Source organism: Globicephala melas, chromosome 4 (assembly GCF_963455315.2).
Source record: "Globicephala melas chromosome 4, mGloMel1.2, whole genome shotgun sequence".
In the NCBI taxonomy this organism is placed as follows: domain Eukaryota; kingdom Metazoa; phylum Chordata; class Mammalia; order Artiodactyla; family Delphinidae; genus Globicephala; species Globicephala melas.
Window position 1 is genome coordinate 119,210,751 of NC_083317.1, and position 13,539 is coordinate 119,224,289.

A 13,539-nucleotide genomic window follows, 5' to 3' on the forward strand; every position below is an offset into this window, starting at 1 on the left:
AGAAGAACAAAACAAAACCCCAAGTTAGCAGAAGGAAAGAAATCATAAAGATCAGATCAGAAATAAATGAAAAAGAAATGAAGGAAACAGTAGCAAAGATCAATAAAACTAAAAGCTGTTTCTATGAGAAGACAAACAAAATTGATAAACCATTAGGCAGACTCTTCAAGAAAGAAAGGGAGAAGACAAATCAACAGAATTAGAAATGATAAAGGAGAAGTAACAACTGACACTGCAGAAATACAAAGGATCATGAGAGACTACTATAGGCAACTATATGTCAATAAAATGGACAACCTGGGAGAAATGGACAAATTCTTAGGAAAGTACAACCTCCCAAGACTATTGCAGGAAGAAAAAGAAAATATGAACAGAACAATCACAAGCACTGAAATTGAAACTGTGATTAAAAATCTTCCAACAAACAAAAGCCCAGGACCCATGGCTTCACAGGTGAATTCCATCCAACATTTAGAGAACAGCTAACACCAATCCTTCTCAAACTCTCCCAAAATATAGTACTGGGAGGAACACTCCCAAACTCATTCTACAAGGCCACAATCACCCATATACCAAAACCAGACAATGAGGTCAAAAGAAAGAAAACTACAAGCCAATATCACTGATGAATATAGATGCAAAAATCCTCAACAAAATACTAGCAAACAGAATCCAACAACATATAAAAAGGATCATACACCATGCTCAAGTGGGATTTATCCCAGGAATGCAAGGATTCTTCAATATATGCAAATCAATCAATGTGATACACCATATTAACAAATTGAAGGATAAAAACCATATGATCATCTCAATAGATGCAGAGAAAGCTTTCAGCAAAATTCAACAACGATTTATGATAAAAACTCTCCAGAAAGTAGGCAGAGTGGGAACCTACCTCAACATAATAAAGGCCATATGTGACAAGCCCACTGCCAACGTAGTTCTCAATGGTGAAAAACTGAAACCATTTCCTCTAAGATAAGGAAGAAGACAAGGTTGACCACCCTCACCACTATTATTCAAAATACTTTCGGAAGTTTTATCCATGGCAATCAGAGAAGAAAAAGAAATAAAAGGAATCCAAATCGGAAAAGAAGAAGTAAAACTGTCACTGTTTACAGATGACATACTATACATAGAGAATCCTAAAGATGCTACCAGAAAGCTACTAGAGCTAATCAATGAATTTGGTAAAGTAGCAGGATACAAAATTAATGCACAGAAATCTCTCGCATTCCTATACACTAATGATGAAAAATCTGAAAGAGAAATTAAGGAAACACTCTCATTTACCATTGCAACAAAAAGAATAAAATACCTAGGAATAAACCTTCCTAAGGAGACAAAAGACCTGTAGGCAGGAAACGATAAGACACTGATGAAAGAAATTAAAAATGATACAAACAGATGGAGAGATATGCCACATTCTTGGATTGGAAGAATCAACATTGTGAAAGTGACTATACTAGCCAAAGTAATCTACAGATTCAATGCAATCCCTATCAAATTATGAATGGCATTTTTCACAGAACTAGAACAAAAAATTTCAATTTGTATGGAAATACAAAACACCACAAATAGCCAAAGCAATCTTGAGAACGAAAAACGGAGCTGGAGGAATCAGATTCCCTGACTTCAGACTATACTACAAAGCTACAGTAATCAAGACAGTATGATAATGGCAAAAAACAGAAATACAGATCAAGGAACAGGATAGAAAGCCCAAAGATAAACCCATGCACATATGGTCACCTTATTTTTGATAAAGGAGGCAAGAATATACAATGGAGAAAAGACAGCCTCTTTAATAAGTGGTGCTGGGAAAACTAGACTGCTACGTGTAAAAGACTGAATTAGAACACTCCCTAAAACCATACACAAAAATAAACTCAAAATGGATTAAAGACCTAAATGTAAGGCCAAACACTATAAAACTCTTAGAGGAAAACATAGGCAAAACACTCTATGACATAAATCACAGCAAGATCCTTTTTGACCCACCTCCTAAAGAAATGGAAATAAAAACAAAAATAAACAAATGGGATCTAATGAAACTTAAAAGCTTTTGCACAGCAAAGGAAACCATAAACCAGATGAAAAGACAACTCTCAGAATGGGAGAAAATATTGGCTAACGAAGCAACTCACAAAGGATTAATCTCCAAATTATACAAGCACCTCATGTAGCTCAGTATCAAAAAAACAAAAAACCCAATCTAAAAATGGGCGGAAGACCTAAATAAACATTTCTCCAAATAAGATATACAGATTACCAATAAACACGTGAAAGGGTGTTCAATATCACTAATGATTAGAGAAATGCAAATCAAACCCACAATGAGGTATCACCTCACACTGGTCAGAATGGCCATCAACAAAAAATCTACAAACAATAAATGCTGGAGAGGTGTGTAGAAAAGGGAACCCTCTTGCACTGTTGGTGGGAATTTGAATTGACACAGACCCTATGGAGAACAGTATGGAGTTTCCTTAAAAAACTAAAAATAGAACCACCGTATTACCCAGCAATCTCACTACTGGGCATATACCCTGAGAAAACCATAATTCAAAAAGAGACATGCACCACAATGTTCACTGCAGCACTATTTACAATAGCCAGGACATGGAAGCAACCTAAGTGTCCACTGACAGATGAATGGATAAAGAAGATGTGGCACATATGTACAGTGGAATATTACTCAGCCATAAAAAGAAACGAAATTGACTTATTTGTAGTGAGGTTGATGGACCTCGAGTCTGTCATACAGGGTGAAGTAAGTCAGAAAGAGAAAAACAAATACCATGCTAACACATATATTTGGAATCTAAAAAAAAAATGGTTCTGATGAACCTAGGGACAGGACAGGAATAAAGATGCAGTCGTAAAGAATGGACTTAAGGACATGGGGAGGGAGAAGGGTAAGCTGGGACAAAGTGAGAGAGTGGCATTTACATAAATACACCGGCAAATGTAAAACAGAAAGCTAGCGGGAAGCAGCTGCATAGCAAAGGGAGATCAGCTCGATGCTTTGTGATCACCTAGACGAGTGGGATAGGGATGAAGGGAGGGAGGCCCAAGAGCGAGGGGACATGGGGATATATGTACACATATAGCTGATTCACTTTATTATACAGCAGAAACTAACACACCATTGTAAAGCAATTATACTCCAATAAAGATGTTAAAAAATAAAAAAAAGAAGAATCAGTGAAGAATTAGAAATATCCTTTCTTCAAAATCTCCCGGCTGAGCCAAGGTCTAAATTTCCCGTGGAGATCTTACCACGGGCAATGTCACCAAAGCTTCACAACTTTAACTACCGCTTCAGTGAACTACCTGTTCATCCAATTCCTGCACATCTACTTTAACACAAAACAATTTAGAAGTTAATAAAGATAAGAACTCTTCTCATTATAGTCTCTGTCGTCTCAAGCTGCTTTCCCATAGTTCATGAATACACGAAATTCAAAATGCCAGTCTCCAAGTTTTCAATATAATTTTAATGGCAGTGAAACTTTTACAGAGGTTATTTTGCCACAGTGGTTAAACATTTCTGTTAAATACAGCAAGAAATAAGCATTAACTGACATATGAGTATGTAGCCTGAAATTTTATGTACCCAAGGAAAATGTTCAGAAATAGTTTTCTTATTCTTTGCTAAATTGCAAACCTACAGATTTCTGACCCTTGTGAAATGCTGGATAGATGGAGCATTATTTACCAAGATGGAGAAAGGAAATGAAGGCAGAAGATTTGGGAAGGTGGGGTGGTGGGATGAAGATAAGGTTTTCTTTTCTGACTCTAACTTGCTTTCCACTGCTTTTGCTGTTTTCGCTAGTGTGTCAGAGCACAGTTTCCCAAAATTTCCCAAAATAAGAACGACTTGGGTCTTTTTAAAAATCCAGAGTTCTAGGTATTTTCCTTGGAAATTCTGACTCTGTGTTCTGAAATGGGACTTGAAGAACCTGTATTTTTAACAGCATGTTGAGAGGTTATTTATTACCAAAAAGACAATTGTGAAATATTTAGTAGACCATCCAGGAGCTACATAATTAACATTAATAAGTAGGTTATTTCTGTAAGGGGAGGGGATTTTTTTGAAAGCTAGTTAAACGTATCCTCTATTAAAAGGATAGAATTTAGTGCTTTAGAGCTTTTTAATGAATATTTTAAAATATATTTTGCTGAAACGGCAAAAATACTTTAATTCATTTAGAGTTAGCATTATAGCCTCAGAATGACTTCTGAGTTGGCTTTTTAGAAACCTTCAGATCATGTTCCAAAATTTACCTTTGATGTCTATGAAACTTCAGAAAAGCACTATTAAAATATACATGGAAAAAGTAATAATATCAAAAAATATCAAAGTAACTCTTACAAATACACAAGAAAAAAAGATAAACAATCTAACCTAATAGAAAAAAGAGGGTATATAAAAAGAGGAAAATTTAATGACCACTACAAATGAAAAGATGTTCTAATGCATTAGTAACTAAAGAGATGCAACTTAAAATCACATGAAGTTCCAATTTTCATTCATTTGCTTGGCAACTTTAAAGTAATAATACCAACCGTTGACAAGGAATAAATTTGTTGTACCAATCCACAGAGTAATTCAATGATATCCAGTAAGGTTAGGGTGACTTATAAATTATATTATCAAACTGTGACTTTTTAAAAGTAAAACAGTATACTAAAACATATAAAATTTTGTAATATTTAGTATACTTATTTACTGACTGACAAATTATTTTTTATTACATTGATGGACCTATAAATAGTTCTGTTCAAAATTGTTTTCAAAAATGAAATTCTTCAAAAATTTTAAACTGTAATTGAAGCAAAATGGAAAAATAACTTATTTATATTTCTTATTTACACATTAAAAATAGCAAAGGGACTTCCCTGGTGGTGCAGTGGTTAAGAATGCACCTGCCAATACAAGGGACACTGGTTCGAGCCCTGGTCTGGGAAGATCCCACATGCTGTGGAGCAACTAAGCCTGTGCACCACAACTACTGAGCCTGCACTCTAGAGCCTGTGAGCCACAACTACTGAAGCCTGCACCCCTAGAGCCTGTGCTCCACAACAAGAGAAGCCCCCGCAGTGATAACTCCATGCACTGCAAAGAAGAGTAGCTCCCGCATGCTGCAACTAGAGAAGGTCCGCGCACAGCAACAAAGACCCAATACAGCCATAAATAAATAAATAAAAATAGCAAACAGTATAATTATTCTGGGAAATATTTATATACTTAAAGCAGTTTGTTAGTCATAATTATATCTGGTTATTTTCTGAAAAATGTACTTCTCATAATAAAGTTGATTATTGATTTTTAATAAAATTATCTGCAATCTTTTCCAAAGTTGATTCCAAAGGTGTTGTCACCACCAAAAGTTATCATCAGAGCTTAGCTTTTTAACTGAATTTTATAAAACATTCATAACATTGCCAAATGTTTAATTTCTAGCAGAATAAACTTCCAAAAGCTTTATCTTGGTTCCATTAATTGGATGCTCAATTGAACCATATTTAGATCTAATTTTCTACATGAAACATCTAAATGGCATTATTCAACTGTTTGTGATTTTTCTCTGCTGCTAATGGAGCTAACATATTAACAGCTCTTGCTGCATATTTCGTTAAGTACTGAAAAGATCTGGAATAAAAAATGAATACAATTTAAATAAGAAAGCAGTAATTTGATCTAAATGAAAAGCCATGCTTCTCAGACTGGTATGCTTGCATACTTTCTCCAAATTCACAAATGAAACATATGAAAAGGACATCTTCAGGCAGTTTTTTTAGTGTAATTGTTAACTTTTGAAATACCAGCTAATATTTTGTCCTCAGATTTGTATTTCAAGAGATCAGTGTTAACCTTTATGAGCCCAATAGTGGATAGAAAACACCAATGGATATATTATACAGGTTTTATGGATGCCATAATCTTTCTTGAGAGGGAAATTCAGTACTTACTTTTTAATTAAACACACTTTTATAAGCTCACTGCTGAAGCATTATTTCAAAGTAAGTGATCAATAAATACATAGCTGGAGGTGTCTGAGGGATGACAAAACCACTCTAGCAGGACCAAGCAACCACTCTCTGTGTGCTCAGCTTCTATTCTCTGCACATTATTCACATGTACCTAAGCTCTTAGTTCCTTTGTTTTCTCCAACCTCAACATATGGTGGCCTGCCAGTTTCATTTAAGTGGACAGGATGAAAAATCGTGTCCAACGCTTACCCCACCATCATGCAAGATTGGAAGGAGTTAGCTGTCCCTAGCCACTGCTGACCCACTGCGTATTGTTTTATCAATCATCAACACTGCATGCTACCCTTGAAAGGGAGGTACTAGCCATGTTTTGTTTGAAGTGGGTCAGGAAAATAAAGTCAATTTTCAGATTTAACCCCCTATTGACACTTAAACTCTCAACATTTCATTTGTCTCACATTTTTGTACAGCCATGACTAAAGCTGGAGGTATTAGACAAAATGGACATTTAACAAATCCATGCTAGTTTTTAATCAATTCAATTGATTATAATACTTCATTAAAAAGAAAAATTCAGGACAGATGCTAAATCGATCAGGATGTATGGACAAGAATAGTAGAGTGGCACTCATGGGAACAAATGAGGATGTCTGGTCTCCCCAGGATTGAAACTGTGCACACACTGCAACCCAGTTATTCCCCTTCTATATATTCATTAGAAACTCTTACACATGTGTACCTAAAGTATAGAGAAGGGTTTTCATTATAGCATTTGGATAAATACATTATGGAACATGACAGGATACAGCAGACTGGGATCTATAGTATCAATGTGGGTAACTCTCAACGAGAATAAGTGGGAAGAAATAATATTCACATGAATATTAAAAACTCACAGTAGGGCTTCCCTGGTGGCGCAGTGGTTGAGAGTCCCCCTGCCGGTGCAGGGGACGCGGGTTCGTGCCCCGGTCTGGGAGGATCCCACGTGCCGCGGAGCGGCTGGGCCCGTGAGCCATGGCAGCTGAGCCTGCGCGTCCGGAGCCTGTGCTCCGCAGCGGGAGAGGCCGCAGCGGTGAGAGGCCCGCGTACTGAAAAAAGAAAATTAAACTCACAGTACACTAGTAAGTGTTATATATAAACATATATATTCTAATGAAACTTTAAAATCATAAAGGTAAACATCAGGCTCATAATAATTGCACCTCTGTACAGGGAGAAAAGGAAATGAACCTGAGGTGTACTCCAATTATAAGGGAGTGTAATATAAATGGAACAGGGTATGCGTTAATAGTGATCATTTCTGGTTGGAGTTAAATAGGTATTTCTTATTTTATTTAGTATATTATTTTTTTCAAATTTCACTCAAAATCAAAATAATATCATAAGGAACAATATTCAGTTTAACTTGGAATCACCTTGTTACATACTTACTTTGCCTACAAAATTCCCTGCCTCCCTCCTTGCCACCTCTAAGGGATTCAAAAAAGGAAGTATGATTTCTATGTATAAAATAGATAGCTAATGAGAACCTACTGTATAGCACAGGGAACTCTACTCGGTACTCTGTGGTGACCTAAATGGGAAGGAAATCCAAAAAAGAGGGGATATATCTATACATATGGCTGTACAACAGAAAGTGTACAACACTTTGCTGTACAACAGAAACTGACACAACAGTGTAAGGCAACTATATTCCAATAAAAAAAATAAGATAAGTATGGAAAATGTGGTACTTTATTAAACTTTTTATAAATATACAATCAAATATATAACCAGCACATCACTGTTCTTGACACATTATCCATACACAATCACAGAGTATGAGGACAGAGAAGAATATGTGTGGAATTTGACTTCTGAATAAAGGAAATCATGCTCATGTTTAACTATCTACAATATATATTCTTAAAAGAGATAAATAACATTTCAGAACTGACATTATTACAATGAGAAATGATTGAAACATGCTAATAAAATCTATATAAGCTTTAAGGAAACAATGAATACTTGTCTAACTGTCTTTTAATGTATAAAAGATGGGAACAGCTACCTTCATGCAAATTAACTAGACTTTAGTTGCACTAATTAAGAAAACTACAGCTTAGTCAATCAAAGGTAGTAGATTAGTTACAATGGATGTCAAAATCATTCTTTATTAAATTAGGTTTAGAAACATATCTAGCTTGAAAATACATAGAAAAAAGTTTGGTTGTGCAGATTAGTATGATTTCAGTGGAACATGTATCATCTTAAAAATCTGATAAGGGGCTTCCCTGGTGGCACAGTGGTTGAGAGTCCACCTGCCGATGCATGGGACACGGGTTCGTGCCCCTGTCCGGGAAGATCCCATATGCCACGGAGAGGCTGGGCCTGTGAGCCATGGCCGCTGGGCCTGCGCATCCGGAGTCTGTGCTCCGCAAAGGGAGAGGCCACAACAGTGAGAGGCCCGCAAAAAAAAACAAAAACAAAAAAATCTGATAAGAACTTTCCAATCCATAAAACACTGTAAGAGAAAACTGTGAGTCAGGCTAGACACACATTTCAAAGAACTGATGAGATTGCAAATCACTTATGCCTCACTCTCGAATTACTTTGATAATGTTCAGCACTTGCAGAGTGTTTTCTAGCTTCAAAGAGCCTACAAACTTTAACTAATTAATCCTTACACTACCCAGTGAGATAGTGATAAGAAACCCCTTGAAGAGAGCATCTAACTATATAATTCACACTTGCATATACAGAATTCAGCATATATGTCATGTGTTTTCCTATCTCTCTATTTCAGTAAATCTTAAGAGAGATGATATCCATATGTGAATACATGATGCATGGCCGTCTATTGTGTATAAAATTATGTACACTGCACTCAATCTGCAACTAAAAGCTAACAAAGAAAGATATATGTACAGCCAACACATGAAAACATCTGGTACATTCTGCTGTATTTTCTTTTCTCATTCATTTTACATCTTGTTCTTGGCCATTCCAGAGTGGACTTGATTTGAATAAGCTAAAACTCTTCCATGGAGGATATACAATTTTCTTGTTAATGTTTAAATTATTTTTATTTGTTCTGAAATAAAGGGTTTTTAAATTAAAAACCTATAAATTATGCTGAATATAAGAGAATACCATATGGGAAAGCTTCACCCAAATGAAACAATATTTAACTACTGTATTAAGAATTCTCTCTAGTAGGATTCCCTTCTCTCTGCAGGTAGCTGGCTACAGCAGTCTACCAAAACAAATCTATTCCTGCAGTAAAGGCCAACACTAGGTCACTCAGAGAGAGCACTTTCTGTCTGCAAAGGGCTCTACATCTTTTTGCTGAAATAGGGGAAACCCTTATCCAGTTTTCCTGTTTAACTAAAAATTCATTTAAAAATTAATCTTATTCTTTATCATTTCAAAGAAATTCTGCTTTCCTTCAAATTGCTTGGCCCTTATCTAATCTCTATAAATATCTAAAATTACACAGATATACACAAAAGAAACTGTACAATTGGATGACCATCCAAAGTGTCCACATGTTCTGTTTTAAAAATTCTCTCATGTACTATTTGCATTAAAGTTGTAGTTATCATTCAGTGGATGATCTATTTTACCAACCTCCCCATTGAAGTCAGTATGTACAATGTGAGCAACAAGATTTCCATTTGCACACACTTTATTTATAACTAAACTTATACAGTTAAAACGATCAGCTTTGTTGTCAAAGACGGACACTGCTCAAACTTTAATTTTTAAAATATTCTTCTTTTCAAGGTCCAAGCATTTTTCCACTTAAGTTGATCTAAAACAGACTGTTGAACATTTAAATGGAATGAAAAAAGTAAGCTGAAAATATTTTATTTCTTAGTGTAAAAAATAGAGTCATTTCAGTTCTTCCTTAATTAATTACACAGGACTGTGAAAGAGCTAATGTGCCATATTGATTTATTACTTGAGTCTCTAGAGACAATAAGACTTAATTCATTAGCAAGGGGAAATAAATTAAGGGTTTTTACACGGATCTACCTTAAAACAACTGAGACTTTTACAAACACTAAGCTCATATTCTTTCCAGTTACAATTAAATTGATTATTTCTTTCTTCTTCTCCTCTATGCTTTTCAATCTTACTAGAGATGTAAAAAGTTAGGATTGGAACATGGAACAAAGAGAGCTTTCCTATAGAAAGAGTCGTAAAGATTTTTCACAGGAGACTGAGGTCTCAGATGAAGAGTAGAAATGATATGGGAATGTAAACTGGTACAGTCACTACGGAAAAGAGTATGGAGGTCCCTCAAATATTAAAAATAGAGCTAGCGTATGTTCTAAAAGTTACATTTCTGCATATATATCTAAAGGAAATGAAACCACTACCTTGAAGTGATATCTATATCCCAATGTTCACTGCAGCATTATTCATAATAGCCAACATATGGAAACAACCTAAGTATCTGTTGATGGTAAATGAACAGCCTAAGTGTCCATTGACAGTAATTTCCAGATAAAGAAAATATGGTGTGTGTATGTGTGTGTGTGTGTGTATGTATATAATGGAATACTATTCAGCCATAAAGAGAAGGAAATCCTGCCATTTGTAACAATATGGATGGACCTTAAAGGTACTGAGCTAAATGAAATCAGTCAGACAGAGAAAGAACAAATCCCGTATTTTCTCATCTATATGTAGAATCTTAAAAAAGCCACTCACAGAAATAGAGGGTAGAATGGTGGTTCCCAGAGGCTGGGGGTTTGGGGAAATGGGGAGATTTGGTCAAAGGGTACAAACTCCCAGTTTTAAGATGAGTAAGTTCTGAGGATCTAATGTACAGCATGGTGACTATAGTTAACAATACTGTATTTTATGCTTGAAACTTACTGAGAGAATAGATCTTAAATGCTCTCACTGCACCTGACCCCTGAAAGATGGTTAACTACCATGTGAGGTGATGAATGTGTTAAGTAACCTTACTGTGGTAATCATTTTGTAGTATACGCAAGTATTAAATCTTCACATTGTACACCTTTAACTTGTACAATGTTATGTTTCAGTTATATCTCAATAAAGCTGGAGGGGGAGAATATCAAGGGATTTTTTAAAAGAGTAGAAATGATAAAAGCTTTGGCAGTAATATTAATCAGGGTTCTCCAGAGAAACAGAACCAACAAGATATGTGTGTGTGTGTGTGTGTGTGTGTGTGTGTGTGTGTGTGTGTGTGTGTGTGTGTATATCAAAAGAGAGAGATTTATTAAGGATTTGGCTCATATGACGGTGGAGATTTGGCAGGTTCAAAATCTGCAGGGTGGGCCAGCAGGCTGGAAACCCAGGAAAGTGTTGCATTTCAAGTCCAAAGGCAGACTTCTGGCAGAATTCCCTCTTCTTCTAGGGAAGTCAGTCTTTTTCTGTCCAGGCCCTCAACTGATTGGATGAGGTCTACCCACCATTATGAAAGATCGTCTGCTTAACTCATAGTTTATTGATTTAAATGTTAACCTCATCTTAATAAATACTTTCACAGAAACCTCTCAAATAATGTTTGACCAAATATCTAGGCACTGTGACCTAGCCAATTTGACACATAAAATTAACAATTACAGCAGAGAAAGAAATTTTGTAAGATCTAATATGCACTGAAATACCTTTCATATATTTAGTCTGATTCCATCTGGATATAGACAGCCAAGGAAAGATGGAGAAATATTTATTCTCATAATAGAGACAAGGTCATGACCTTCCTAACTCACTCCCAGGATTGTCATAGAAAAGGAGAAACACATCTACTGCTCATACTTTATGAGCAGTCTCTCTACCGATAGATCACAAACTTGAAAACATCTGCCTACATAGAGCCACTTGTCTGGGGAAGACATCATCAGAATTTGAGCTTGAACTCTAATGATTAGCCTTGGGATTTTTGACCTTAGTTGAACAGATTTCAAAGCCTAAAAGTAGTTCTCTTTTGCAAGAGAAGTTGACTCTTCAAACACCCTATCCTGGAAAAATCTAACCTAGCAGAACATTTGGTTATGAGATGATTAAAACAAACAAACAAACAAAAACCTAACAAGGAAAAAAACCTGACTGTAGACAGCCAGTTCAATGGGCATCAAGAAAAAGTACTTTGTATACTAATATCAAAGTTTGTCAGAATTATAAACAAGTCAGCATGTCCACAAATTGTCCCCTGTTTTGAAATCCTTCATTTTTGAGTGTGGATTTATCTTCACAAATTATTATTGTTTTTTATGACTGTATGCATGTATGGGTCCTGCAACATTTGCATATGAGAGGTCACACATGGAGAACCTATACATATAAGGCCAGTAACGAGACTGGTATCTGGGTCTTGTGAAATGACTTAGCCTAGAGTGAGAGGAGACATTTTTCTTCTCTCTGGGTCTCTCATTTGTAAGAAGGCAAACTACGAAATGATTACAAATAAGGTCTAAACAAAGAAGGACACAGTCTCTAGTGTCCAACTTGTTGTTATCCTTCCTGTAAATCCCTCATGCCATCTCAGAGACTAACGTTAGATCCTGGTCTTGCATACCTAAATGGGGAGGACTCATGCAGTAGTTTCCTGGGGAGATTTGGTCTAAACATAGAAATAAATGACATGCAGATAAGTGGGCAGTGGTCCAGGGCCAGATTTCCTGACTGAGGCATATATAAACCTATCAGGGATTCCTAGAAATATTTGGGGAAATGAAACTGGTTAATAATGCTCTTATAAAATTAAGCAAAAAGGACATCACAGACTACAGTGTACTGAGCAGAAAAGTGAGACCGCACATAGCAATTCAATCTGGGTTTTGGGTAAATCCCCCAATATCCCAAATTAGTGTTATATCATAAAACATGTTTGAAATGGGTTATATAAAAACCATTTGATTTCTAGTTGCTTTTCATTATTAAAGGGAAGGTAAACCTCATGAAATCTAACCTTAAATTTTAAGGCTATTTTAACTTCAATAAAACTTACTTAACTTGGGATAAACAAATGTGAATTTTCTTGTTTTTTGATGTTAAGATGATAGGATTAAACCAGAACCTCCTTGGGATTTTTACTGTCTGGTGTCATGGCCACCATGCTAAATGATAAACACTGTGCAAGATTAACAACAGAATGTTTGTATCACGATTTCCCCTCTTCAGAATAAGGTTGTTTTAAATTATGACCATGAAATGTGTCTTCCAACATCAAGAGCCAAGCAATATTATTTAACAATAACAACAACAAAACTTTGGCAAGAGTAATACTACCAAAAGATACTACCACATTTTTATTGGCATGTAGAAAGGAAGTAGAAAATTTTCACTTCAGTAATATTCAGAGACTCTTAATCATATTTTTGACACGTGTCAAGATGTGCCCCGAGCACTAATTCCAGCTTTTAAAATCCTCTTTTTTAAGTTTTTGTTTTAACTTTACTTACGAGTTGGGTCAAACAAAGTCCCACACAACTTCAATCACTGTCCTGACATTGTGTCTGCTCCTGAACTTTGTGCAGAAACAAAAAAACTAAATAGCATTATAGGTTGACCAAA

General features: G+C 35.7%; 1 long non-coding RNA gene across 3 annotated transcripts in view; it reads right to left on the bottom strand.

The window, feature by feature from the left end:
* Positions 1-13,539, bottom strand: part of LOC132597272 (uncharacterized) — a 399,384-nt gene that overhangs the window by 345,493 nt on the left and 40,352 nt on the right. Inside the window, exon 2 of one of the 3 annotated variants that reach the window (XR_009563797.1) lies at positions 6,900-7,091. The exons of the other annotated variants lie outside the window; for them this stretch is intronic. This is a non-coding gene — a long non-coding RNA (uncharacterized lncRNA). The remainder of the gene's footprint in view (positions 1-6,899; positions 7,092-13,539) is intronic. 3 annotated transcript variants of the gene reach the window in all.